The 27083-nt window shown below is 36.8% G+C and overlaps 1 long non-coding RNA gene across 1 annotated transcript; it reads left to right on the top strand.

Moving 5' to 3' along the window:
• Positions 1 to 3201: 3201 nt before the first annotated feature.
• Positions 3202 to 27083, top strand: LOC119157615. Its single transcript, XR_005107601.1, has 5 exons — positions 3202 to 3358; positions 8279 to 8393; positions 17141 to 17280; positions 17877 to 17994; positions 24455 to 27083. It is a non-coding gene; the product is annotated as an uncharacterized LOC119157615 (long non-coding RNA).

The raw sequence follows: 27083 nt of genomic DNA, 5'->3' as shown, positions 1-27083 counted from the left end.
TAGCATCTGAATGGATTTTAAAAATCTGTTCTTGTACATTTGATTTCAAAATACAGACTAATAATAATAGGAGTAGCTTTTAGTGCTGCATATTATAACATTACAACACTGAAGTTTTTTGTGATACTAAAGGAAAATGTTGAGAAGGTGGCAATCTGTACTTTCTCAAAAGACCTCTGTCATGTTAGGCTGCTTTTATAAACCTGTGCCAAAACTGATCATTACCAGCTGTCTTAGAGCTGACAACTTGCTTTAGGTATACTTCTAAGAAGCTGTTAGCTCATCTTGTTTGAGGTCATCTTATATGTTCAAACCAGTATGTGCTTATTGGCCCAACTTTTATTGATCGATGTTTAGTTTTAATTAACATAATGTCATATATTAAAAGATCTGTAGGCATGATCTATGGTTATAATTTTTACTTTTTCAAGAAGAAAGATGTCAGTGTGGAGCTAGTGCACAGACCTAAGAGCTGTTGTGTGTCCTTCATAATGGAGGTTAGCCCTTTAGCGCAGAGGTTTGAAAGCCTTTTCAGAAGAGTTGACAAAATGGGCTCTCTGAGGCACTTGAAAGATTCCAGTATCTTTTTATCTGAAACAAGGACATAAAAAGCAGCTGGGAATAAAATATAGCTGAACAGATGAGATACAGTCTGTTTTCTTCTAAGTAAAAATAGAGATTGCTGTTCGTTTTGAGACTATATGATGCAATAAGAGTTCACTTCCAGTGTAACTATACCTTATACTCCAGAAGAGTTACAATGACGAGAACGTTGCAGTTACCTACTTTGCCAGCCTTATTCCAAGAGGTGTCAAGGGAAAGAGCAGATGTGTGTGCTAGGATATTATTTAGATTCTTTTTTAGTGACGATCAAGATTTTCTTATGTAGTAGACCTTATGTCATAAAAATCGCAAATGAGAACACAAATCAACCCTGCAAAGATCATACTAAAAACATCAACTAAAAATTCCAGGAAGTATAAATTTTTAAACTGTTTCACTAAACTACCAATGTGTTAGGCTTAGCAGATGTCTTCCTTCCAGTTTTTATAAACATTTACGGTTCTAGCAAGGCAGGTGAATGCTTAGCATTAGTGAGTTTTCTGTACTTAAAGCCATAAATTATTTGTGATTCATGTAAATATCTTTATATGCCAAGAAATGCTGCCAAGTGAACACTGGTCAGCTATTTAGAACACCTAGTATGAAAACAGGCTTCTTTAAAGTGGTTTTATTTTTTTTGTTGTTTGGGTTTGATGGTTTTTTTTTTGATGTGTCTCTCATATGACCTGAGTTGACTAAATCTTCTCCTTGGCAAGGAATACTGTCTTTGACACCTGTCTTAAATTTACCTTTCATAGATAGCTGTTAGACAAATTTCATTTTGTGAAATCACAAACTGTCTTCACTTCCCCGAGTCATCCCTGAAATAATCAAATTTAGGTCAAGCCTGTCCTCCAGCTTTGATTGCTGTTAAGGCTCCGCGTGTCCCTGCTGCTTGCTCCTTGCTTTTTCCAGATATGTTTCCCACAAGAGGGTGGGCTAAGAAGGTGGGTATCTCAGCAGCAAGTAGGCACACTCTTTCTCCCAGCAGAACCTGGGAATCCCAATGTGCCAGGAAGGTAACATGTTTTAAGAGGCAAAGGTCAGTATTTTCCAAACGCCTTTTGTCTAGGAAAGTGTGTTGCAAAGTACACAGCTTTCTCACCATTTTTAAGTATTGTGGTTTTGTGGTTGCAGAATAAAACATGCCAGTAAGTAACACTGCAGAAATTGAGAAAATTCCAGAGAACAGAAAACTTCAGAGTTTATTGTGAAACATATGCACCCAGTTTTGAGAAAATGTGATTCATAATTTCTAGCTGCACTTTCCATTTGTTCACCATTTTGCTGTCCTAGTTTTGATTCAGAAACCAGCTCTTGAGCAAGAATCTTAATTTAACTTTAAAAGTCTCTGGGTTGTAAAAGTGATGGTATTACGTATATATAAAGTTACATATTTTAGTCTTTGTCTGTGTAACAGACTACCATCCAGAAACATCTGAAATGACAGCAGACAGCTTTATTTTTCCAGTAAGCCATAAAAATGACTAAACAACAGAACAGTTAATGTTACAAGTTGCAGTTAGGTATTGTGCTACTAAGTGGAGAACACAGCAATAACTTTTCAGTATGTCCAACTTATCTATCAAGTGTATACTTTTATGCACTTCTATACTCTTTTATATAGTTTCTTGCTTTAATATTTTTCTGCTAGATACTTCACATCATACTGTGATGAAATTCCTTTCAAGGAAATTCTGACAGCATAATGAAGAACACTGTTTGTACATTACTTAATGATACATTTCTTCAGCTTAAACTGAACAATTGTATTTTACAGTTTCCTGGCTGAGAATATACAAAAAGGAGAATAATTTTTGTCACAAACTCCAGCTTGTATTTTCTCAACTACACACATCCTTGAGGGCAAAACTGAAATTACTTGAGCTTAGTTTTGAAACTGCATACTACAAACAACAGTAAAGAGTTTATGTCGGGAGTAAGAGGTTCACAATGCGGTATCATATTTCAAAATATCTTGGTGCATAATTGCTGGCCTAGGTGCTTATTGCATGATTGATGAATCTGAATGCATACAAACATGGTTAGCATTCCTCAAACTCCATTTACAATGCCATGAGAAAATGAATGGTGCACAAAATCAAATGCCATTTGTTGCGCTTAAAAATAAATGAGGGACAGGGGAGGTGCAGTAGTGAGTTGGGCTTATTTCAGCCATTCTCCATATCATAGTCTCAAGCCTTTCTACTCTTGGAATCTGTCTGTCTATAGCTGTCATAAAAACCTAAAAGAAAATGGCACCTTTCTTCACACTATTAAAGTCTAACAAATTTGAGACTGAAATGTTTGGTTTAATGAATGTTTTAATTAAGTTGGTTTTGAAGTTATATTGATGAAATTAGATTAGAGAGATCATTTCTTGGAGAAAAGTGGATTGCTGAGGCAACAGAGGAGAGTAATGAAGTGAGTTTCTGTGATTTCATTAACAGTTCCCTTGATCTAAAAAAATTAAATATACAAATGTTGTTTAACTATCGCAGTTCTTTTTCTAATGAACACTTCAATGAAAACAGATAAGTATGTTCTATATTCTCTTCACATTCACTTGTAGTTCTTTCAAATGGAAACAGAGAAACATGGGAACATCATATTTGTCTCTTCTTCCAAGTGCAGAGCCCACCATTGCTTACCCAGAAGCTCCAGCATGTGTAGACCACACAAGGTCATCCATCTCTGTGTTTATCTAGACCAAAAGATTGCTTTCTGAAAATCCTGAAGACATACAACTGCAGAGGTACGCTCACCGTTTCTAATTTTCTTATGGCGCTCTGACATTATCACTTCCTGGGCTGGAAGTTGGAAGTGTGCAGTTTGGCAAGATGAGAAAAGACAGATCTATCCACGCTGCAAAGTTCATGACAGGTTTTTCTCACGTTTTTGATGGTTTGAGTTGTTTTTTCTTGTTCTGTACCAGTTCTTCCACCGTCTGTGCAATTCCCATTAATAGTTGTGAGTGATTTGTGTGTCTAATTCTTCATGCAGAGTATTGAAAATCTACCCTAAAGCTATGAAAAAATAATGGAAAAAGTATGTATAATTGAAAATAGTCTTAATCACTGGAATGTTGAAATCCACATGGCTTGGAAGACTTGAAAGATTTCTTGTTTTAGAAAAGTTGAATTGAAAAGTGCTGTCATTTTCTTTAAATACATTCTTCTGAATAAAACATCCGTTCCTGGCACCAGCAGCAAGCTTCTAAACATGTTCAAGATGACATGATTGATAACAAGGATGCTCTTCTCAAGATGTTTCTAATTTCATCTCTCTGTTTCAAGAATGTTAAACTTCCAACATGATATATGATATAATAACAAATATTTAAACCAAAGATTAATATTTTTCTTAAGACTGTACAGTAACAGGAACCGAATGGAAATCTGAAAGCTAGTTGCTGACTCTAGATGTGGGTAAACTCTAGAAGCTACTGTCACAGTACAAATTATTTCCCACTTAATACTCCAGTGGTAGGCACGTTTCCAACTTCAATAAATGAATTTATTCATTTAAGCAGGGTCTTTCCAGTTTGACAATAGCAGCACATAATTTCAGGTCTTAGCGGATTTATTAAATTTATTTTGATATGATAGTCCCTGTAGTTTTCACCTGATCTGAGGAAGACACTTTTCTTTTTCTTGGATGTTAGTTGAATCTAGTTGCTCTCAGAAAACTAGAATCAAATAGAGTTTGGAGTCTCTACCTCCAAACCTCAAAGATAAGTAAGAAAGGTTGGCTTTCATGGATTCTTTGTAAGTCTGTACCCCAGAGCTTCCAGTTTTTGAAACTTTTAGTGTCCAGCAGCTAATTTGATCTGAGATTCCTCCTCCACTTCGAAAAATTTCTGTCATTGCTTAAGAGATGGCCAATGTTAATCATGGTGTCTGGGTCAGCAGTGATCCATTTCTATGTGTAGATAGCCTGTACCCAGGAAGAGTTTCAGATTTGTCAAGGCAAGAAGCAATGCCGTGGCCTTTTAAGACAAAGGGTAGCCTGAAGCATTTTAGCCTAGATATGGGAAACAGCCAAAGAATTCTTATTCTGTTATATGGAGTCAGAATCATCTTGAAATATGAAGAGTGTGTTTGATTTTTTCATAAAGGTTTCTGGACCAGACCAACTCCCAAGGTTTTTTGCTGTTCCCAGTAAAGCGTTGGGGTTTTTGTTTTTCCATCTGAAAAAGGTGATCTCTCGGAGGGTTGAGTGGATACACGTTTGAAGGTCAATGTCATTTCTCATCTAGTGCTTGCCAGCTGGCAGTCTCCGCCTGCAAATCTCTGAATTAACATCATGGTTTTAAAACAATTAAATTTCAGGAACAATATGTGGCTCATTAATGATAGTGGAACTTGATATGGGAAAGGACTATCTGCTCAATTTTAATTTAAAATGTGTCAAACTACATGACATGGTGTATTATGATTGTATATTGATGCCAGACAATGGTGTTACTGTAAATAGTATTAACTGGCTGGCTTAGGGAAACCCAAGAAAATTTACAGTTGATGTATCAAGTTATAGCTCAGATTCCAGCTTCAAGTTACATCCTTGGCAGAAGACACAGCTAAATAAGGAGAGTGAAATGGAAGCAGTACCTTGGATATTTAGCAAGTTCCAGTTGGTGTCATACCCTGAAAGCTTCCTATTGACGCCTCGTAGAAGACTTTTTCTATAGTACCTCTAGACCTCCTCACTGGTTTTCAGGAAGAGGAAAATAAGCCTTTTGGGTCGATCACAAACCAAATTCCTTGCACCTTTTCAATTCAGTCAAAAAACACCTCCAAGGGGAAGAAATTGTTAAGCAGTAATAATGACCTCTCTGTGAAAGTCATGTGCAGAACTAGAAAGATGGATAGGTCAGCTGTTGCTCTGACTTTTAGGAACAGGGCCAAGGGGGTTATTTCTATGTGATTCACTTACTGAGCTATACATGGAAGCAGGCCTCAGTTTACTGAAGTACAGCCTGCTGGGCCTGGGCTTCTAGAGAAAGGTTGTTTTTTTTTAAAAAATAAACCCCGTATTTTTCCAGTCCTCTGTTCCAGTTGTTGAGAGTTACCCCTCTTAAAATTATCTTCCTGCTCATAAAGCCATAAACAAAATACAAAATTTGACTAGAAATAACCCAAGCCACTCTTTTGGAAAAAAACTGAAGATAATGTCTTCTATATTTATCAAACCAACCTGTAGAACTGTAATAATAATATAAGAGTATACATTAATAGATAGCTTTATAGATATGTGAAAATATCACTATTATATGACTCAGACTAATAACTGACAAGAAAGGAAATCCAGAAATAGGAGAAACAGCATCTGACACTGTAAAAAAATATAGTATGCTATTCAACTTAAATAGGCCTTTTATTTTAATAGTCTCCTCTAACCAGCTGCAAGTGACCTGCAAGTGTTTGAACAGAGAAAAGATAAAATACAAACATTGTCATAGGAAGTCAGTAATTAAAAACAAGAGGATCAAGTAGAAAGTTGTAGTTTAGGCTTTGCTGCTATATATACCAGTAGAGCTTCTGGTCTCCCTGTCTTAAGTTCCTTCTCATTCCTGGAATCCACCAGCAATGGGTAGCTGATGAGCTAAATGTCAGATGGGCGTTGGGAATGCAGATCTGTTCTTCCATCTCCCTTTACCACTCAACAGTCTAAATAAAGAGTTTCAGAGGAACCAAAGAACCACACTCTGCATAATACTTGGCTTCTTCACACTTTTAAGTAATGTTCGTAGAATTGCCAGAATGCTAGGGGAGAAATAATAGAAAAATACTATGTATATCTATAGTTATTATAATTATTAAGAATGATTATTAGTAATCTGATTATTATTTTTTCTAAATCCCAGGCTTCTAAAGAAGAAAATGATTTGTCTTGGATAGCTGGAGACTAGATAAATCTAGAGAGTTTAGACTCAGAACTCAGTGGTACAAAAAGCATCCTCTAAGTCATCACCTAGATGGTTTAAATTGTGCATCATAGAAAATTCAGATTTGATGTTATCGTTATTTCTCAAGGGGAACGATATCTTGTGGCTGAAACAGGGCAGCTCCACAGAACATAGTCCCCTTGCAGGTTCAAAAAAGTGCTTGCTAGACCTCACGTCCAGGGTGACTGCTGAAGTTGCTCACTAGTGAAAAGGGGATTAACAAAGTATATGTGCTTCATGTGGTACATTCCCTGTGGCAGGGAGCGTGTGGTGCTGTGATCTGACTGTTGGAAAAATCTTCCTTTGGATCTTTGAGCATCATCAGCTGGTAGCTCATGAAGCCTGCCCACACTGGCTCAAGCTGAACTCCTCCTGCAATGGGGAGGGTGGGTCAGGGGTGTGTGAGAGGACAAGCTTACTCTGCCCAAGGCTTGGGCATCCCTTGGAGGCATTATGCATAATTCATTCGTCAGTTAACTACAGTTACTAACAACAACCTTCATTTTCAACAACCTTGATAATATGTTACCAAAATCCCAGAAGGTTTAGCCAGAGTTCCTTTTCAAGACAATTGCAGCTGTTTAAATAATTAAATTTAATTTGCTTTGCCATGATACCAATTTGTTGTTTGTTTTCCTTGAGGTTTTAGCTTAGAAGCCTTTATAGATTTCATCTGCTATTATCTGAAATGTAGAATTGTGATGCTCAAAATTATTTTAGAAAGGCTGTTTGTGAATTCATCTGGGAAAGTTTCACTGCACCAAAGCTATGGCTCCGTTCTTCTCTCATTACACCACCTCTTTTTCCTGAAATATGGCAAAAAATTATTAAACCATGAAATGTGCTGGTTATTCATTTGCAACAGTGAATTTTCTTGGAACTTCCACAGTCTTTCTTGTATCTCAGTATGATAAAAAAATCACAGAATCTTGGCCTGAAAAAAACCCATCCTTAATTTTCTGGTGTATATTTCCAAGTACATAATGCTGGGTTTTTTTCTGCTGTCCCTCTGTAAAGGCGGAATTCTAGTCGTGGATTTCCACATGAAACACAGCTATGACCACTTTTAAACTTGAGTAATTCAAGTTAAGGTAAAATTCAGATTCAATTGTAACTTTCTAGGGAAAGCATCTGGAGATACTATTAATTTGTGCTTTCTCTGAGGAAAAGATTCTTTTAAGTCCATTCTTTAAAATACATCTTTACTCAGCTGTGGATCTTCTCGTGTCTAGCTCATGGCCATTATTCTTGGACTCTAGGACTTTTCACCTCTAACCACCTCAAACAGTTCCTCACTATCCTTGTTTTGTTGTTATATTTACATTCCACTGATATATCTCCTCTGTTCAATATCATTTTCCACTACTCACTTCTTCAAATGTGATGGCCTCAGATCCTTAGCTTGTGTAAATTAGATTAGCTCTCCTCTGGCTAGGAGTAAATCAGTGGGACTGCCACTGATTTACACCAGCTCAGGATCTGTCCTGGTGCTTTGAATCATTTTTATAGCGCCTCTCCAAGTAATCAATGGCATGTCTGTACTGTACTGAACTGTGGACTGAGTTCCAGCCTTAGGAGGAATTCTGGTCTTGGTTATGTTGATTGAATTTCATTTAAAGTAAGAGTCCCACATGTGTACCTAAGGGCACAACTCAGACTTTCCTCACCTGAATACAGAAGAGTAATCGTCCTTCTAAATAGAAAGATATATCTGTGTGTTCTTTTTAGATGCTGGCTGTCAGGAGTGTTCGTTACTGTTCTCTTAGAATCCACTTAGCCAAAGAAAAGAATTACGACAAAGTAGATAAGTAAAATGAAAGGTGGATTCACAATGGGAAGAAAGGTAAGAGTTAACTGGGTTTTAATTAGTACCAGATTGCATCTAGTTTTCAAGTGCTTTCTGGGGGAGGATACTCAGATTTCCCATCTCCAGCTGGGTTTGGGTTTCCAAATCTCTGTCAAACTAAGCCTGTTTCCTTGGTAACTATCTCACTCTCCCACCTATGTATAAGAACAATTCTTTCTGCTGAGCCGTGATGGTGGAGACAAAAGAGAAGGAATAAGGTGAGTCTACTGCACAAGAACCCTCTGCACAAATTCCAAGTGGTTGGGTGTCTGTGGGTTCTGTAAAGGTTACATGAATTAGGTAAGAAGAAGGAAAAAGACACTGCATACAACATGCTTTCCTCCAGAACTGATATTTTTGCTCCATCATGGTGAAGTTTTACATATAAAGAGTTGCAATGGTAAATGAAAAATATCTCATACATATGTGGATGCTCAGGAGGTTGGGGGTTTTTTTGTCTTCTTGAGACATTTTCCTTTCCCCTGTGATTGCACTTGACTAACCCCTAAATCTGTACCTAGAATCAGTTGTTGGTTTGAGATCAGTGGCCAAGTTCAAGATCCTTGGAAAATGTGACTATGAGACCAAAATTATAATTTAGAACTAATATTACATCATTGCTTTCTTCTTAATTGTACTAAAAAATAAGGATTTGTCAAGGCTTTGAGAGTCATTCATCAAGATTTTTCCACATTTTGGCTTTGGATTTTAGACAAATTTGAGGCCATTGGAATCTGTGCATCTCACTAGAAATTATGATTTTATTTCTCCTGTGCTGTGACAAATTTTAAATTTTGCTCTGAAGACCTTCTTTATCTCTTATGTTGAAGTTCTGTGAAGTTCTGTTTTAATGGATGCATTTGTCATATATGGTTATATATATGATACACACTGAGTCTCAATAGCTTTTTAATCAGCCTGATAATTCAATCCCCTTATACAACCTTCTTCCTTAGTTTACATTACATAAAGGAGCTGACACTTCAATTATAATTTTTATAAAATGCTAATAGACTGTTCACAAATGAGGAAAGCTAAAAACTAATTCTCTGATTCCTTGTCCCAGTTATTCCTCTTTCAAGACAGCGGTTTCCTCATTTACTGAATTGTTTTTGTTACTTTTTTTTAATATAAAACCACAGTTACAGTGATACTGTTACAGATACTACGTCAATTATTTCTTTTAATTGCTTCATCCACCCAGCAGTCCATCTGTTTTCATATATTGTTCTACAGTTGATGACAATTGTTCTACTATTGATGGACATGTTTCATACAGGTGTAAGATAGAAAGTGAGCTTCTACTCAACTCATACATCTCCCAACTGGAGATGGTAATTTCCTGTAGTTTTTAGACAATTTCTAAGAGCTTGAGTCAAGGCCAGTGTACTGATGATCATCAGCTTTTTCAGGGCTCTATGGGAGGCTCAGTTTAGTCTCTGCTGTGGAGAAACACGGCTACACAAACCTAATGGGACATTTGTTAATGAGGTTGGGCATTGGAGGTTGGATATTCAAAGGTCAGCCTTAAAACTTGCAACTCCTTTTTTCTAAGGCAATCTAAGTGTTATATGTATGGACTGAGACAACCTATAATCCAAAGAAATATGCAGAGAGTAAATAGGACACTAATGATACCTCTAGTGAGCGCATGGTGTTTACTTTGACTTTTATAAAGAGGTAATTTGCAAGACTGGAGATAATTCCACTATACTTTATAATTTAAATGTCACTCAAAATGTATGCTGACATGCAACTGATTAACAGCAAACTTTGGTGGCAAATTAATTAGTATTTAATCCAGAGGCTCTATTAAGATGTGATGTGATAAAAATACCTTTTTTTTCCTAGTAGTCATTCAATTAAAATGCACAAATGATCTCGACCATCTTTTGAGTTTCACATATTTTATTTAAAAGCCTAATAATCATGTCTCACTTACATGAAAGTTGGCACATACACAACAAACTCCCAAAATACAGCTTGGATTAATGTGAAGTGCTTATGATAAAAGAGCAATTGTACATTTTTTGAAGAAAAACTAATGCCAATAAATATGGCTTAGATGAGTCTGTTGGTTTTAGCATCTTTTGTGTACTGTTTATATTCCTTACTCTTCCCTTATTTTGCTAAGTGCACTGTGTGTAGTTTTAGACTGTCATTTATCTTTCAGCACCTCTTTGTTTCTTTTCAGAAATCAATGGCTTAAAAGAATGTGACTTTAAAAAAGATTTTTGTGCTCCTAGATGGAATTCTGTGTAAATTATTTATCTTTTTGCAGCTGTTTTCTGTTCTTTCTTCAATATCCTTCCATCTAATTCATTCTTATTGGAGCCCATAATGATATTCTCTTTTGCAGATAAGAGTTATTCTGCTTCAAGCTCTCTGTTAGAACAGTTGTGCCTTTACAGTAAGAATATTAATGCAGAGTTCTTGTGACAATGGCCACTGTTCGGCAAGAAAGAGCCCAAAATTTATTTGGGGGAGGAGGGAAGCCATAAGCTGTAGGTGATAGACTTCAATAAGATACAGCTTTATGTGTGCCTTTCTTTAAATGAGTAAAAGATTTATTTCTCTCTCTCTTGTTAAATTCAGTGGAACCCCATGTTACTGTTGTAATGTCTACAATCACCAGATGCGTATGTGTTTTCTTACCAGCTAGATTAGAAAAAAAGAACTCTTTCCTTTCTAGTTTTTATCTAGCTAGAAAAAAAGATACTTTTCCCTTTCTAGTTTTTATCTAGCAGCATCCTTAGAGTCAAGGAAGATGTGGCTTTCAAAATCTTACATTCTGTCAGGTTTTTCTGTTCAGTTCTCCACTGATATTTTTCAGAAACCTTTGCTCGCGCATCAGGAATAGGGTCTACAGTGAACAATGGATAGAACAGCCTGCACATAACTGAAACAAAGAAAAGAAAGTTGTTACAATAAGTCAGTCTAGATCGAACTAAGAGAAATGCCACTCATTTGGGCTGTACCCAAATACAAATCTTTGTCAATTATGCCTTGAAACTAAACAACAGTAGTGGATTTTTAATACCTGTGAAGCTGTATTTGAAGTGATGGACAACAGACTGCTTAGCTGTAGTAAGCATGTCTCTCTGGCACTGGGAATAGAAATTTCAGTACTGGAACTGAAAAATTGGTCATGAAGATTTTGGCTCATTTTGTGTCACACGTTCCTAGATGGAGAGGCCTTTTGGGTATCATTGTTTCCCAGAGCACTTGTTTAGACATGAATAGATAGCATCAAAATGGAACGGGGGAACTTTAATGACAGAATTTTTGTTTTGTAGTCTTAGATATGTCTGTTGTGTTTGCTGGCATGTTTTATCATTACTTGCCATCATAATCACTGTAGCTGTAATATTCTTCAGAGATCAGGAGCTGCGCTGAAATTGGATTTATTTATTCATTTTAACTTTTATAAACTGACTTATTTCTAACACTGTGGCATATATCTTTTATCTCTGCAAATCTAATAATGTGCTAAGGCTACACTCTTGGATGGTGTAAATCAAGACAGATTCACTTAGAACCAAGTCAGCACATAAGCTGAGCATCTGGTCTACAAATTTTCATGAAAGTACTGAACAGTGGGCCATGGCCTTGACTTGCAAATGTCTCTTAGAAATGGAAGTTCCCATAGTTACCTTGTTCCAAACTCAGTATCTGCTTGTCAATTAAATAGCAATTGCTGTGTTGCTCTGCTTAATATTTTAGCTTCTCTCTTTGCAGTGTTTCTCAGATACCGCAAACTTCCTTCTGAGACTTTCTGGCTCATTTTCAGCATTGAAAGTCAGCCTACTGTTGCTGAATGTCAGCAATACAACTACCCACACTAGGACTCAACACCTCCCCTCCCTCTGTCTGTCTCCTTTTTCCATGTGGGAAATGACAAGTTTTCAGGAAAAGCACAGCAGGTGCTTGCGCTCTTGTGTGTCTCAGTGAGCTTCCAGAACCTCCTAATATTCAAAGAACGTGGTATTTCCCTAGAATACCCTCTTTGCCCAGTTTCCAATATAAACTAAGCCAAGGGATTGACATCATCTGACGAAATATTCTTCGTGTCGGGCTTTTAACATTGTCGTTCAACAAAACTAAGACAAAACCTTGCCCTGGAGTCAATGAGCATTCTCCACTAAAGTACCCGAGCACTCTGTGAGGTTTAATTCCCAAATGACTTGTATGTTTAGCATATGGATTTAGTGTGGAAAACTATGTCCTTGTTCTTCATGCGAAAGAATGTCCTCAGCCTTTATCTTAAACTCTATTGCCGTGGCTTTTTAAATATCCTTCTGCTTTTCCTCCCTCTGCTTTCTGCTTGTGTGCAGTCTTTTGAACTTTTAGCTTCCAGCTAAAAGCAGAATTGTCAAATGCAAAGTGAATGACTACTTTGCCAGAACGCAGCACATCTAGGCTGTGGTTGAAGTGGAGGAAACAACCTCATTGTCGTGCCTTTGTGCTCGGTTAGGCTGCCACTTCTGCAAGAGGTGGGCGCTCAGAGGAGCGAGGCAGGGCAGCATCCACAGGAGTCCTCACACCCCTCTGTGGTGGCTCAGGGCCAGCTTTCCCCTCCTACAGAGAAGGAATGTCATTATTCAAAGAGAAAACCGGTGAAGCTCCCTGTTGTTACACTGCCCCACTTTGTAGTGCAGCTACAGGAGGGACTAACCTGAGACAGCTTGAAATGAGAATGCTTGGGATTCGGTACCATAGTAACTGCAGGACCACTGAGCAAAGCATAGACTGGAAAGCCCATTTGGGATTTGAATGAGACATGCAGCTAGACTGCTGCTTTTCATGATGCTTTTTAATAGATTTCAACAGTATCCAAACTTGATAGTAAAAGTTAACAGGGATAGAACTGAACCCTAGCTTTGGCTGCAGTATTGTCATTCCACGTACAGCTTGAGTTTTTTTAAGAAGCAGCTGGTTTGCAACCTCTGGATGTGATTGGAATAAAAGCTTAACATCCTTAATGTATCAGGTTACCCTATTATAGTACCCTATAATATAGCAGTTGGAGGCATAAGGTAATGAAGGGTCTGATTATCAAATGTACTAGAAAAATTTAATGTTGACCTGGACTTTCAGGTGAGCATAGAGAGCTATAAAGTAGTTCCATTTGCTTTGTCCTTTGCTGCACTTACATGCATAATATTTTATGTTGATTATCCCAACAGCATAAATTTATATTGCAGGAAATCTGCAAGAATATTGGTCAGAAATCTCCTTCTAATTTGGTAATTTTTCTTCTCATTCAGATTTATTGCACTGAGCAGATATTTTGAATTTGTCTAGTCATGTAATGTAGAAATTTTCTGTTATGAGGAGTTCCCAGGATCATTATTTCAGAGGTCTCATCCTCCCATCCTTTGCCTAAACATTTAATGGAGTGATTCCTTTCATGAAACAAAGAAGTGCCTTGATCAGGTATTCAGACTTCAAATTTCATCCCTATTACCATGCATATGAGTACAAGGCATGCCATTTCTTCAAGTAAGGTTATAGTATTCATCATAGCTTGAGTTCATAAAAGGATTTCCATAGAGTTGATCAGATATCTGTCTGATTTTGCTGACAGATTGAGCCAAGTATCTTTTCACTTGCAGATTGATTAGAGTGTAAGATTAATCTAGTGTCTTCCAAACCACTTTGCTACAAATCCTTTTTTTTTCACCCTTTGTTTCCCTGAGAAAACCTTGCTGTCTTTTTAATGTGATGCATAATAGAACAGTTAACTACAATACTTCCTGACGATATTGTTACAAAGCATATGTTAAAATGCGATCAAGAGATATGTAGAAGAAAATACACTTTAGCAGTCAAGGTTAGAGGATTACTGTTCTGTAATCCTATTTGTGTTTTTACAGTTGTGTTACTAAAGGGAGCTGACCTTTTTTGGCTTTGGATAAAATAGGGGAACATCTGCCAAAAGGTGTCTGCAAGTGAGGCCTAAAGATATTTGAATAGTAGATGAGAGAGTGCTACCATGCATTTTCTTTGAGGCTAATTCTGATATACTTGAAATAATAAGTTGCTGTTTGACCTGCTACAGACAGAATCACAGCACTAGATTTAGAAGGCTGGGGCTTTAACACAAGCAGGCGGTGTCTTGTCTTGTGTGAGGTGTTAACACCGGGGATGGAAATAACTTACAATAAAGATTGTGCCTTTTAACTGGTGATGTGTTGAACACCAATATTTGGAATAAGTAAATGACTGTATTTTTCCACTGGCTTGAATACCTGAAATGTTTAAGATAAGGTTCATTCCTTTCAGGAGCTTCAATTACCTGAACAAGATTCTTTATACATATTTTTCTTGTAGCACTAGTAAATATTATCTTCATAATTCATAGTGAATGAGATTTTCTGGTTTTGAGTAAATTGTTCCAGTATCTGAAATTATTGTTTATGCAAGACAAGGAATAAGGACATTTTGTTTGGGATTTTTCACAGGTTTTGCATGCTATAATTCTCTAATCTGCTTCTATTGTTTCAGTTCTTTAATTGTTTCTGCTAACATTTATATCCTGTACAACCTCTATGAGAAACATAGCTATTTTAAGAATATACATAAAACCTGGCAATTACATTGTCTTATCAAGTTTTTGCAGCCTATTAAGTTGGTGGTACTGGAAATGATTAGACTTAATACTGTAGGAATGAGAGTCTAAAACAGGAACCTGGGCTCTTCAAGCTGTGATATCTTGGAGCATTCTACAAGTTGAATAGGTTTAAAAACACTGGCAAGGATAAATACATTCGGGGTGGAATTCAAAATGTGCTCAGGTTTTAATAAAAAGAACTGTGCATTAAATAGTCGTAGCTGTGGAAGGTGAATGGAAGAAGGGGTAGATGTCTCATTTAGTTTGGGAGGTTCCTAAGTAATGCTCCCCTGCTTTGTTGGAGAAGAGACGAGTTAACATCTTCAAGGTGAGTTAATGTGGGCTCCAGCCACAGGAAAAGAAAGTGCAGTCCTGGGCTGACAGGCAGCAAATGTGGTCCTGATTTCGTTCCTGGACAATGGACTAGCAAGAACCTGTGCCCGGAAAGGGACTGGTTGCACTTCGGTCTTGGGGCAGCAGCAGAGACTTAACTTTAGCAGTTTAGTTTCTTCTTCATTCCTCATCTTTTAGCTGATCTAGTGTGGACTTAGCCCAGCTGTTTACCACTAAAGAATCTTGTGGGGCCACTCCTGTAAGGGAGTAAGTGGAACATTCAAGAAATGAAAATACTTTTACAAACCTATCAAAAGTAAGTTCTTTTAATCAAAAAATCCCAAGCAAAGCCCTGGAGGGTTTATCATGAAAAGAAATTATTTGGCTTACAGAAGATAAGCAGACCTATACAAGCTCTGAAAATATGAAGCAAAGAGATCTATTACGCATATTATTAGAATGAAAGGTGCTGCATTATCCAATACTTTTGGCAGTAGTGGGAAAAGGGACAGCTAGTAGGAATGTAGGGACAGATGCATAACTGTCAGTTGGCCTTTCAGTTTTATCAGTGCCTGAATGGCTTCTGAGTTTATTATAAGCCCTTTTTTACTTTTTTTCTCTCTCTTTTAAAAAATTAGATGTCAGATGAATTCTGCAGAGCAATGCTGGGGTTCTGTACAAAAAGGGAAATATTTCTTCAGGGAGGTAGAATTGTAAGTGTGCAGGATGCTAGGAAGCTCAGGTTAACATGCTGATCCTGACCCACTTAAATCTTTTGCCTGCAAAGGAAAACCTTTACATTTTGTAATGCTCTGATGGCAAAATAAACTACTCAAGAACTTAGAGACATATGTTGGACAGCTGCTGCAAGTCAGCCCGGCATGAGGGTGGAGCAGTCTGTGTATACTCTCTGAGTAGCTATTATGTTGTTGGAGTCCAAAAGCTATAAAAAAGTTGGATGTTGATTTTAGCTGGAAATTTTCTTTGCCTAAATTAGTCATCCCAGATGCTACAGAATAATTTGGTGAAGATAAATACTGTATGGAAAGAAGAGATGCTTCTAAATGAACTTTGCAGTCAATTACTTTCAAATGTGTGTGTGTAAATAAATAAATAAATATATATATATATATGAACATAACCAAACATTTGCAGGCTCCTTCAGAGTTAAATATTTTTGAGTTATCTTGGAGGAACCTTTATCATGATTAATTACTGTCAAAGCCTTGTTCTGGAGAGATAAATAGATATACAGTTGTATATTTGTAAAACATATGATTTTGCATAGTTTATAAGAACTTATTTCTGAACATCCCTGTTTGAACTTACAAAAACTCAGTCTCGCTCTTCCTTTTTAAATAGTCAACAGCTGTGTTATTTTCTTTCATTCATTCAGTTAATTTTTTCCACATTTAAATAGCTTGAGAGCTATGTTAAGGCTTCATTCTATTCAAAACTCAAATTAAAATTCTGGTTTCTGCAGTGCCTGGCATTTCTGACTAGCACTTTAGTGACTAGCTCTGATCTTCTCACTAAAGGGTTTACATGACAGTTACAATTTTAGAGGGAAAATAAAAATAAGCAAACAGCCTTTTTCCACTGACATGGCTGTTTACAACACAATGTGGTTGTCTACCTCATGTTCATGATGTAGTTGCACAATTTCCTTTTGTGGGACATTGAATTTACTTAGAATATATTTTAAAGGTAAATAGTTCTCAAGGATTTTCATTACACTGGATACTATTTTTTAACAAATGGAATATGACGACTCTAAACAATTGTTTTTCCCATCCAGTCTCATTGAGAAAATGCAGGTGGACATACCTGTTTTGAATTCTCTTCCTCAAGCTTCACTTACTAGTTGGCATCTAGCAACCAGAAAGAAATATGAAGCTTGTGAAGTGTGGGAAAGCAGCCACCTTTGACAGGGAAAAGGTCAGTCTGGGTCATTTTCTTTGACTCCAATAACATTTGACTTAGACACAAAGAAGCTAGTATGCAACATGAAAAAAACTATCTTTGTTCTGAATGTAAACTACTGACCCAAGACATTTGCTACAAGGTATTCTGGAGCAGTCCTGAAGATTTTAGGACCAATGTTGTTGCCCCTGTCTCTCCCAGATGTCTGTTAAATCAGGATGGATGCTTTACTCAGTTTAGAGAAAATGAAGTGCTAACACAGGGTGCAGGAAGAGATTTATTAAAAGCACTTGTCCCTCTTTGGAAGACAAAGCAGTAGATTTAAGTTAAAACTGTCAATATGGATCATGCTGAAGATAAGCAACATTGAAACCACCACTGTCAGCCTTTTGCAGTCTTGCCCTTGGGCTTGTCTGAAGAGGTGGGAGAGTGGACAAATGTCTTTAAGATCCTTGCTTTGTTTCAGTTTTCTGATTCTATAGATTTCTTCATGAAAGGAACTTACATATAACCTCAGCCTTGATAATGTGTCAGAAGGTTATGATCATTTTTGTGGAAGACATCTCTGGAGGGTTTTACTTGTAATGCTGATACCTCTTTCATCTGTTCAGACTTTTTGCCAACCTTCAGCTCTGTGTGCCGAGCTTCCTACTGAATTGAAGGGCATTCCTTTCACCTTGCTAGAGGGAGCAGGTGATGGACTGAGATAGGATGCCTGACCTAAAATGGGTAAGTCACATGTATTTCTTTTCACACATGCAGGATCTATAAACATCTACCTATCTAATATGATTTGAAAGAGCCAAGTCGTCTCATGCAGAAACAAAGACAGAAGGTCTATGTTAACAAGTCAAGATTTAATCCTTCAGATTAGGTTTTGGTATCAAGAAACCCATGGAAGAACTTGAAATGGCTAAAATGACAATACGAATCTTCAAACCTTTTCAACCATCTCATTTCCAGTTACATCCTTACTAGCCAGCTGTCTCTGCTAAATGCTACTTTTCTTAGCTCCTTCCTACCTTTTTAGCCTGTAGTACCTCCTTTTTTTCTACCTTGCAGTTGCTCAGCTCTTGTCCTTCCCCACTCTGTTTCTTGTCATTCAGTCCCTTTTACCTTCAGCATTCCCTTTTTCTTTCCTGTGGAAACCCACTGGGAATAGATATTCATGGCCAGAGTGATTTGGGAAGGCCTTTTTATAAGTGAAATACGAGTCCATCAACATCCCTGCAAAACCTTTTTCAATTACTCTAACAGCACTTGGGTCATGACCAATTTACATGTGAGCTATGCTACCAGATGCAGTAGAGATCCCACAAGATAATGGGTTTTCATTTGCCATTGCTATGGTTCCTGATCTTGCCTTGAAAGAATAAATTATGCTGTCAGTTACTAACTGCTTGTCATACTGTTAGAAAGGATGCTAACCCAGACACAGGTTAGGTTCCTCACCTTCTTTTAAGCCTGGATGAGGCAGACTGGCTGCCTGGTTGCTCTGTCGAAGTGTTGGCCATGACTGTTCTCAGTCTGTATAAAGTGTGAAGGCAGTATGGTATATGTTAAAGAGTAATAGAAGTTTAAATTTCAGCCCATAAACCCCTTCTGAGATGTTCTTCTAAGGAGTAGGGAGTAAAGACAGAACAAGAAGAGAATGTGTAGTAAGATGATGATAAAACAATATTATATGCAAATTAAGAAACTTGTTTCCAGTCCTCAATTCTTACACCTTTTTATTGAAATTGTCCAAAGAAGAGACATATATAACGTAACTAACTGATCCCATTATATGAAGTGATGCTGTCAGCCAAGTTGATTGATTGATCATAGGTCTTACAATACCAGCCACAACATTTGTTTTAACTAATATAAGGCAGAAGCAAGAGTGTCTGTATCACATCTGTGCATTTTATGATTTCAGTTAAAGTTTTTATATGTCATTGCTCTTTTTATGATGTGCTTTTACTAGTAGGAGAGGGATTAAAGAAGAGAAAATAAACTATTTCGCCTCTGCCTTTTGACTATCATCAGACTTGATTGGTCCCTGAATCACACAAAGTAGACGATTCTTAGTACTGTATGCATTTTAATATCTCAATATTTTATTCTAAATTTTTTCTACCTGGATTATTATTTTTTTGGTGAGAAGTGTTATCTACCTAAGCACTCCTGGGTCACCCAGATTTCTGGCAATGCAGGACTTGCTCTAGTGCATCAAAGCTAATACGAGACTTGGCTTAGCAATAGTAGGAAACAAGTTCTAAGTATTAAATGTACCAAGCTCTTGCCTATCCAGAAGACAGCATAACAACTTGCTTTTTTCATAACAGCAGAGAACATTCTCTGGATCTTAAATTGGATATTCACTTAGATTGTGGGGAGGTGGTTAAATTGGGCAAGCTGAACAAAAATGCACCCAGTTGTTTGTGCCTAAATGCATTTTCTTCTGGAAACTCTTCCTGGATTATTGTATATTTGGACTTTTGCCCCCATATAATGTGAAACATTTGTACGTGAGATTCCGCCCCCCCCCCCCCAAAAAAAAAAAAAAAAAAAAAGAATATCCATTTTCCAGACATCTCTGATAAAACCCATAATTTAATCTGCAGGTTTGATAGCACTAGAAGGAAAGATTGGAACAAATATGATCATACTATCTCCATTTTCCTGCTGTGATCCATCAGTTCATTATGTCAAGGTCAAAGCTAAAAATTTTAAACTCTTTTTTATTTTACAAAATGGAAAATGTCAGAAAATTTCAGGATTAGCAACAGTGTTGACAGAATCGATGCTACAAAGCATCATTTATGAGAGCAGGAGAACATAAAAATGCTGTGAAGTTCTTAGCTTTTAAGAGAGGAACATGTTCCTCCCCAACAGAGCAATATGCACTTATATTAATACCCTTACTAGGCAAGGTTTTATGGCAGCTTTGTTTGCTACCAACATATAAATCCCTCTGATTTAGATTTGTTTTGACTTCTCCCTTTCTCCAGTACATTCCTCCTTTCCTGTGTTAGTTGTTAGAGATCAATTTAAGCAACCTTCTGCCCTTTGAACTTACTTTCTCTCAGAACTCAAGACAGTCTAAAAGGCTTTCCTCCAGAATGCAGCGGTACTATAAATGGTAGCCACCCTTTGCCCATGTGTCCTTTTGCCTTGGAGTGCTGCTGCAATGAAAAGAAAAAAATCACATATTTTGTGGATGATGTTTTTTGCCTTGCCTTATTGTGTGCTTTCAGCTCCTTAATTGAATTAACAAAGTTTTCTATGTATTTCTTTTGAAAAGCAATGAACTCTGTTTGGTACAAGTCTATAGTAAACAAAAAACCAAATAGTAAAGTGACTGTTCCTTTCATTCCATTAAGTACTTAAGCACATACTTAATTTTATTTGGAATTACAGTGAGACCTTAGCAAATTTTTAAATATATTTCTCAATCAGTTAAATAAGTTAATAAATTGAAAACAAAGAAGACGGAGGCAGCCCAGAATTTTAAACAGCAGACCTCTTCCCTTGCCAGCCCCTCTACCACAAAACCGGAAAACAAACACATAGTAAAGCAGATGTCTGAATTCTGAACAAAATATTTTTAAACATAACTGTCTGGCAGAAAATTGAGAAGGTGGCATTGATCCCAGGAGAATATTTTTGGTTGTTTTTTTTCCCCCGCGCTTTAAAACTTCATCCTGCTTTAATCATAATTGATTTTCTGAAATTCAACTGTTCGTTCAGCTTCCTCACAGCCATAATGTATGACATTGTCTCCCAATAGTTAATGAGTTAAGCATTTCTTAGGCTCTGTTTTTCCAAGTTGATGCTTTTGTTTACAAAATGTACCCTCAGAAATACTTGTTGAATTTTTTTAGGCAAGTGGCAACGTTCTGACAGTTGACTCAATAACTGTTAAATGCCTCTCTCAATATCCTCTCTCAGATATTATCTAATTCAAACTTCCACTTAGTGATTACAGTGGTCAAATCTGAATCTTAATTTTAGGTTCTGAGTAACATGAGTACATAACTTCACATCTTTTGTGTTGGATGCCTGCACTGCTTCACACACATACTAGCTAAGCTAGCCTTCATTTTTCTCAAATCCGATGTTGTGCTGTGGGATAGCTGTGGGAAGCTCGAGTACTTAGAAAGTAAAAATGTAATTTCAGATATAATGTCAGGAATAGCACTGGTAGGCTGAGCTTTGTGAGAAGTACATTAAGGGAGCTGTGTGCTGCATCCCCAGCTTGGGAAACACGCTTCAGTCTGAACGGAATGCGGTCCGTAGCCATTAATACAATACAGGGAAATAAGGATAAAAGGAGAGGCTACTTTTGCTCACATGAAAGCACCTCCACCCATATTTCCTTTTTTATATGAGCTGGTGCTGCTGCTGCCAAGCTCGTAACTTCAAAGTCCTTTCTGTCCTTCTAGAGCCATAATTCTGTGTCTTGGTCTCCATTTCCTAGCTGCTCCTTTGCTATTGCTGTTTGTTTTGTTCTTATATCTGCCTATATCTTTTTGGTTTGCCCCAAGCAGATTATTATTCTTAGTGAGTTTGTAACCTCTCTTTGGAGCTTTATCACTGTCCTGCTTTTTATGGATTTATTAAGATTTTTTTTACAAGATGGTTTTCCTTCACAAGATACCTAGTTCATTCCTTAAGAGATTCTTCCATGCATATGAAAAATTTTCCAATTCCCTGTTAGTATTTTAATTCTTGTTCAGATTGTGGTTTTTTTATATATACTTTTATTTAATTTCCTTACATTCCCACTTCAATTTGATTCTATCTCTTTAAGAATTCATTCAGAAGATGGGTTTGTACAAGATATCACAGCTTTAATCCATGGACTCCTGCTTAGGTATTTTCCTGCTTCTACTGAAGACACTAATCTTCCTTTACAATAAAACAACTTAATAAGCTGCAGAAAATTGATAAGGAATTTAATTGCCAGTGCTTATGCATTTTCTTAGTATAGCTAAAATCCCACCAAAGGCGGTATACAAGTGGTACCAGAAACTCTCAACTAAAGAACTAAAAATAATGGGAGCAGATTAGCAAATACATTGTAAAAAAACTGACAAGACATCTTTACAAAGTTTCTTTTATTTATTCAATTTTTATAAATATCACAGAGAGTGATAACTTGGTTTATAAACTGAAGGAATAAAGTGAATGTGCCAACATGAAAAAATATAAACAATTATATTGTCAGTCATTGTTTGAATTATTCATTTGAAATATCTTTTAAGAGCTTTTCATTGCATCTGTAAGGCAAAGAAATGTATTTATAAGAGTAAAATGTACTAAATAATTATTGAGGTATGCATCAAAGAATTCTTTTGATTATTTTAGAATAAATATTTCAAACTGCCACTTCTGATTTTATTGTCGTGTGTTGAAATATTTAATGTTTCTATAAGATTTGAAAGCTGAGGCAAACAAATTTATGAAAAAAGACCAACTTTTACCTTTCAAGGGAATTGGTTAGCTGTTGTGACTGACTCAGAAAAATATAAAAATAATTAAGTTGACAAATAACAAAGTAATCAAAAATGTATTTCAATTAATGGAAACCAATTCCAAAATCTGAAAATTTGTGGTTTTAACTCCACATCTTCTACATCTTGCCAAATAGGACATTATTTTCAGCCTACACTGATTTTTATACAGCTTTGTATTACCAGATACTTATGATGTTTCTGAAAAACTGTCCACTACAAATATACAGATCATATTCTTTCTCCTTGAAAGCACATACTCATTCACCAAAGTAATTCTCAAGGTCTGTATGGGGAAAAAATGAAGTTGCAGCTTCTGTTGAAGGCCATGGAAAATTAGCTTTTAGTAGTTGAACTCGGATAAAAGTTAATTAAGACTTGCTTGATAATCAGCCAATCAAAGTACATATCAACAAAACTACTTTTTTAATAAAAAAAAAAGTCTTACTAGGGAAGCACTTGGAAAATTAAATCAGTAAACCAAAAAATAAATATAATGAAATATACAAAGCACGTAGCAGAAGACTCAAATGCATCAATTATTGTAATATTAAAAGCTCCATAGTTCAATACTCAGCTAATAATGTGGCACTTTAAGAGAAAAGTGCAACAGAAATATCCAGTCCATTCTAAATTTTCTGAAATAAGAAAAGTTTCAAAAACAAGTTGGAGTGTATTTGAAGCATTTTTGGAGGAGTGAGAGAAGCATTAAACATTCAATACGAAGTACAGGTAAGAAAAAATAATAGCTATTTCAAGTTGTCTCTTGGTGCAAAATTAAGTCTTATAATGAAATATTCAGAGCACATTCAATAGCTGTAACTCAGATCAGGCACAGTCCCGGGTCTCTCGATCCCTTTGCTGTTAACAATTAACAGGGTCAGGATCAAGAGACCCAATTAATAAAGAATAACCCTCAAAAAGAAAAGAGATTTTTGCCATTGACTTCAGTAGGATGAACATTTACTATCTAGTTCAATATATACCAGTGCAGGTAATACAAAATATTTGAAAACCATCACAGTAATATTGTGTAAGCATTAAAATTGATAAAATAGAAAATGATCATCACTGATTTGGAGGTTTTGACTTGTATCTTTCATCCTTTCAGTTCAAAGTCAGGATTATTTGCACATTTGTTATTAAAAGAGAACTCAGTATTCTTTTTTAAACGTAGTGAAGTTGGTGAATTGAATTTTTTCACTTTCAATTATACTGGTTTGGATATAAAAATGCTTCAAAGTATGCTGTTAATCTGTTACAGTCAAAATAATGGGTAATTGGAACTGAATGTCTTTTTCATCTGACTGCATCTAGCTATCAAACAAATCTTTCTATTAATTGTTAAATCATAATGACTTCAAAAGGATTTCTCAAGTCAGTGTTGGAGCTCTGATAACCTAATCTCCATTGGGCACTCCATTGAACTGCCTTGTCATTAGTCTTGTCAGCTCTGTAGCTACTTTTATTCCCAGAAGTTAATGAAAGACATTGTATTTTTTGAGAAAGTAACCTTTTCAAAAGTAGTTTTATAGGTAAGGTTTTAGAAGACACAGTTATTTTGTAATAATAATGATTTTTCAGTATTAGTTCCTTAGTTTTAGGAGTTGTTTTCTGGTAATGCTCAAGCAGCATAACAAGTGAGTGGAAACGTGGTGTCACCTGACTTCTAAATTTTCTTACTTTTGTAGGAGACAGACTGAGGCCAAACCCTGAATAATTTGGTTGGGGAAAATACCATCTGAGCAAACGGAGTTTGGCTGGTGCGTTGGATCAAGGAGAGCTTGATCTGCCCTGTTAAATACTGAAAGAGATTGCACACTCAGAGGAGCATGCAGACACACCTGGAAAACTGTCACATCTCATCCTAAATTTTGATGATCTGTATTAGGTTGAGTGGCAGACTCCACTTCTGAGAGCCTCTGAAAAAAAAATGTGGAGCACCATTGATGAACCCTGCATCTCTGGGTAAACTGGCTTCCTGTAGCTCTGCTGTCGGAGCGGGATGCCCATGGGCATTGCTCTTTCTGACACGAGGCAGCTGGAGGAAGAGCGAGCAGCAGCACAGCAGCAAGACCCAGGTCTCCATTCAGCAGCTGAGCTGGCTGCACCCACCTGCACAGCCAGTGCTGCCACTTGCAGCTGTTCTGAGGAATCATGTTTGAAAGAGAGTGAGGGCACAGGCCGTCATGACACTGCCAGCAACGTGCATGGAGAAGCCTGTGAGCAATTTCTTGGATCCAGCCCATTGGCACCTAGGCTGAGAGCTCCCATCAGCTTAGTTCAGTTTGAGGGATCTTTACATAGCATCATACCGAGCAAACAGTAGGCTGAGAGCTCTCACATTATGTGTCAGTAGCAAGCACTGATTTCCCATTATTTGCTGATATTAATTACATTTGTTGAAACTTTATGTTAGAAGTACAGACATTTAGAGGCAAAAGTGGGAAAGACGGTTCGTATGGCTTTGGCTTCATATAGCCTATGGCTCAGAACGAAGGAGAGGAGGGCAGCAGTGTTTTACAGTGGGTGATGCATGGACAGTAGATGGATGTGCGAGATGATAAATAGGCACTGTAAGGCAGTGGGAAAGATCTAATGACAGTATGTCAAGGAGATCGTATTTAGATAGAACTGAATATATTTGGTAATAAGAACAAATACTTCATGAGCCTGCTATGATGCAATGTTCTCCACGATTTGCTTCTGTCATTGTCATGCAGATTATAGACAGCGTATGTTTGTTTCATGGCAGGCTTTAATAAAATTTTCCAAGACCGTCTGCCTTAAAACGTAACTAGGGTTGCCTGAGTCCATTTGGCTAAAACACTTTAAAGACATGTATTATGAAGTGTGTTGATTTTTTTTGTCCTGAGGTATTATTTAAAAAGTAAAAGTCACTGTATTTTCATACAGTATATTGGAAAACAAAGGGATTCTGTCATTTGAAGAATATCAGTCTCTTGTCTACGTGAACTGCATTAGAGATCATAGCAAAGTGAACACTTCAAAGATCATGAACTTGACACTGTCAAGAAAATTATTTTAAATTTTTGCTTGAACTTGTCACCACAAGGGTCTCTTTCTGCCTGTACCTCTTTCTTTATTTGTGAAACCTACAGCTGTGGTGCTTCACTTATATTGAAAACCATAAAAATGCAACACCAAAGAAAAAAAAAGCATATCAAAAACATTGAAAGAGTACAAAATAGCTGCTGTTCTGTTCCCTGGGCTCTCTGCTTAAGAGCTCTATTCACTTAAAACATTTTCCAGCTTCTGAAACACTTGATTAAAGTCAATTGGGAAAAAGATAAGCTGTTAAAAGTGCTAATTTGTGACTCAGAAAACTTGAATAAGTCTAAATATGAAATTCTCTGTTGCTCTGTATTCATGATTATGGGGCTTGTTTAGAGAACATTTTAACATTTCATTGCAGACTGTCTGTGCCTGCCTCTGCCTTGTGTTGTGTATTTTTTAAGGCATTCATTAGTACAGTGTTGTGGTTCAGCTATAAGCTCCCCCAACCTCCTCTCAACTCTGAGAATTTAGAAAGTCTCCTTCAGATCAGAAACCAGGTGTTTCTTTTCCTTTCTCCTTCTCTGGCCATAGAAGCCCATATGGAGTCCTTGCTTGACCTCATGTGCTAGACTATCAGTTGAGCTGATATTCTTGCTTAATAAATATCCTCTCATTCTTAGGCTGTGTTCATATGGATGAAATTTAGGAACAAAACCAGAACAAGTTGCACGGTGATGTATGCAAACAAGAAAGTTCTGCATTGAGAAGGTAAAAAAAGGAGGAGCCCAAGCTAGAGTGTAACTCTTTGAAGCTGTGACAAATCTAACTGTACCTTCCAGAAGTATGTTTGCTACTAATGGAGCAGAGTGAAATGATTTTTAGAGAATATACCCAGTATTCGTAACTTTTTCCAAATTAAGATAGCTTATCTTTCAGTGTCTTAACCGCTCCATTTGTCAAACCTAATTTATTTTTCATACTGAAGGCATCCTCTACATACTCTCTTCTTTCCTACTTTGAAGGTTATTCCTAACTCTTCTCTCTTCTCTCTTTTTGCAAGAGCAAAACTATCACTGCATATCTTATTCAGATAACTCTATGCCTTGTCTCTCACACCTCACTTCTCCAGTTGACCCCTTTTTCTTGTGGTGTATTTGTGAGAATCCTGATATTAGCAGCAGTTGTGTATTTGCCTTAAGATGGGAATTCACTCCTTCAACTGACAGTTTCAAGTCTGCCCTTGGGCTGCTAATATAGTCATGTTGTATAATACATAGACACATACAGCCTACAAGGTGAACG

Source organism: Falco rusticolus, chromosome 15 (assembly GCF_015220075.1).
Source record: "Falco rusticolus isolate bFalRus1 chromosome 15, bFalRus1.pri, whole genome shotgun sequence".
Lineage (NCBI taxonomy): Eukaryota > Metazoa > Chordata > Aves > Falconiformes > Falconidae > Falco > Falco rusticolus.
Note: the sequence above shows the minus strand (reverse complement) of the source record. Positions and strands in the feature narration are given on the sequence as shown.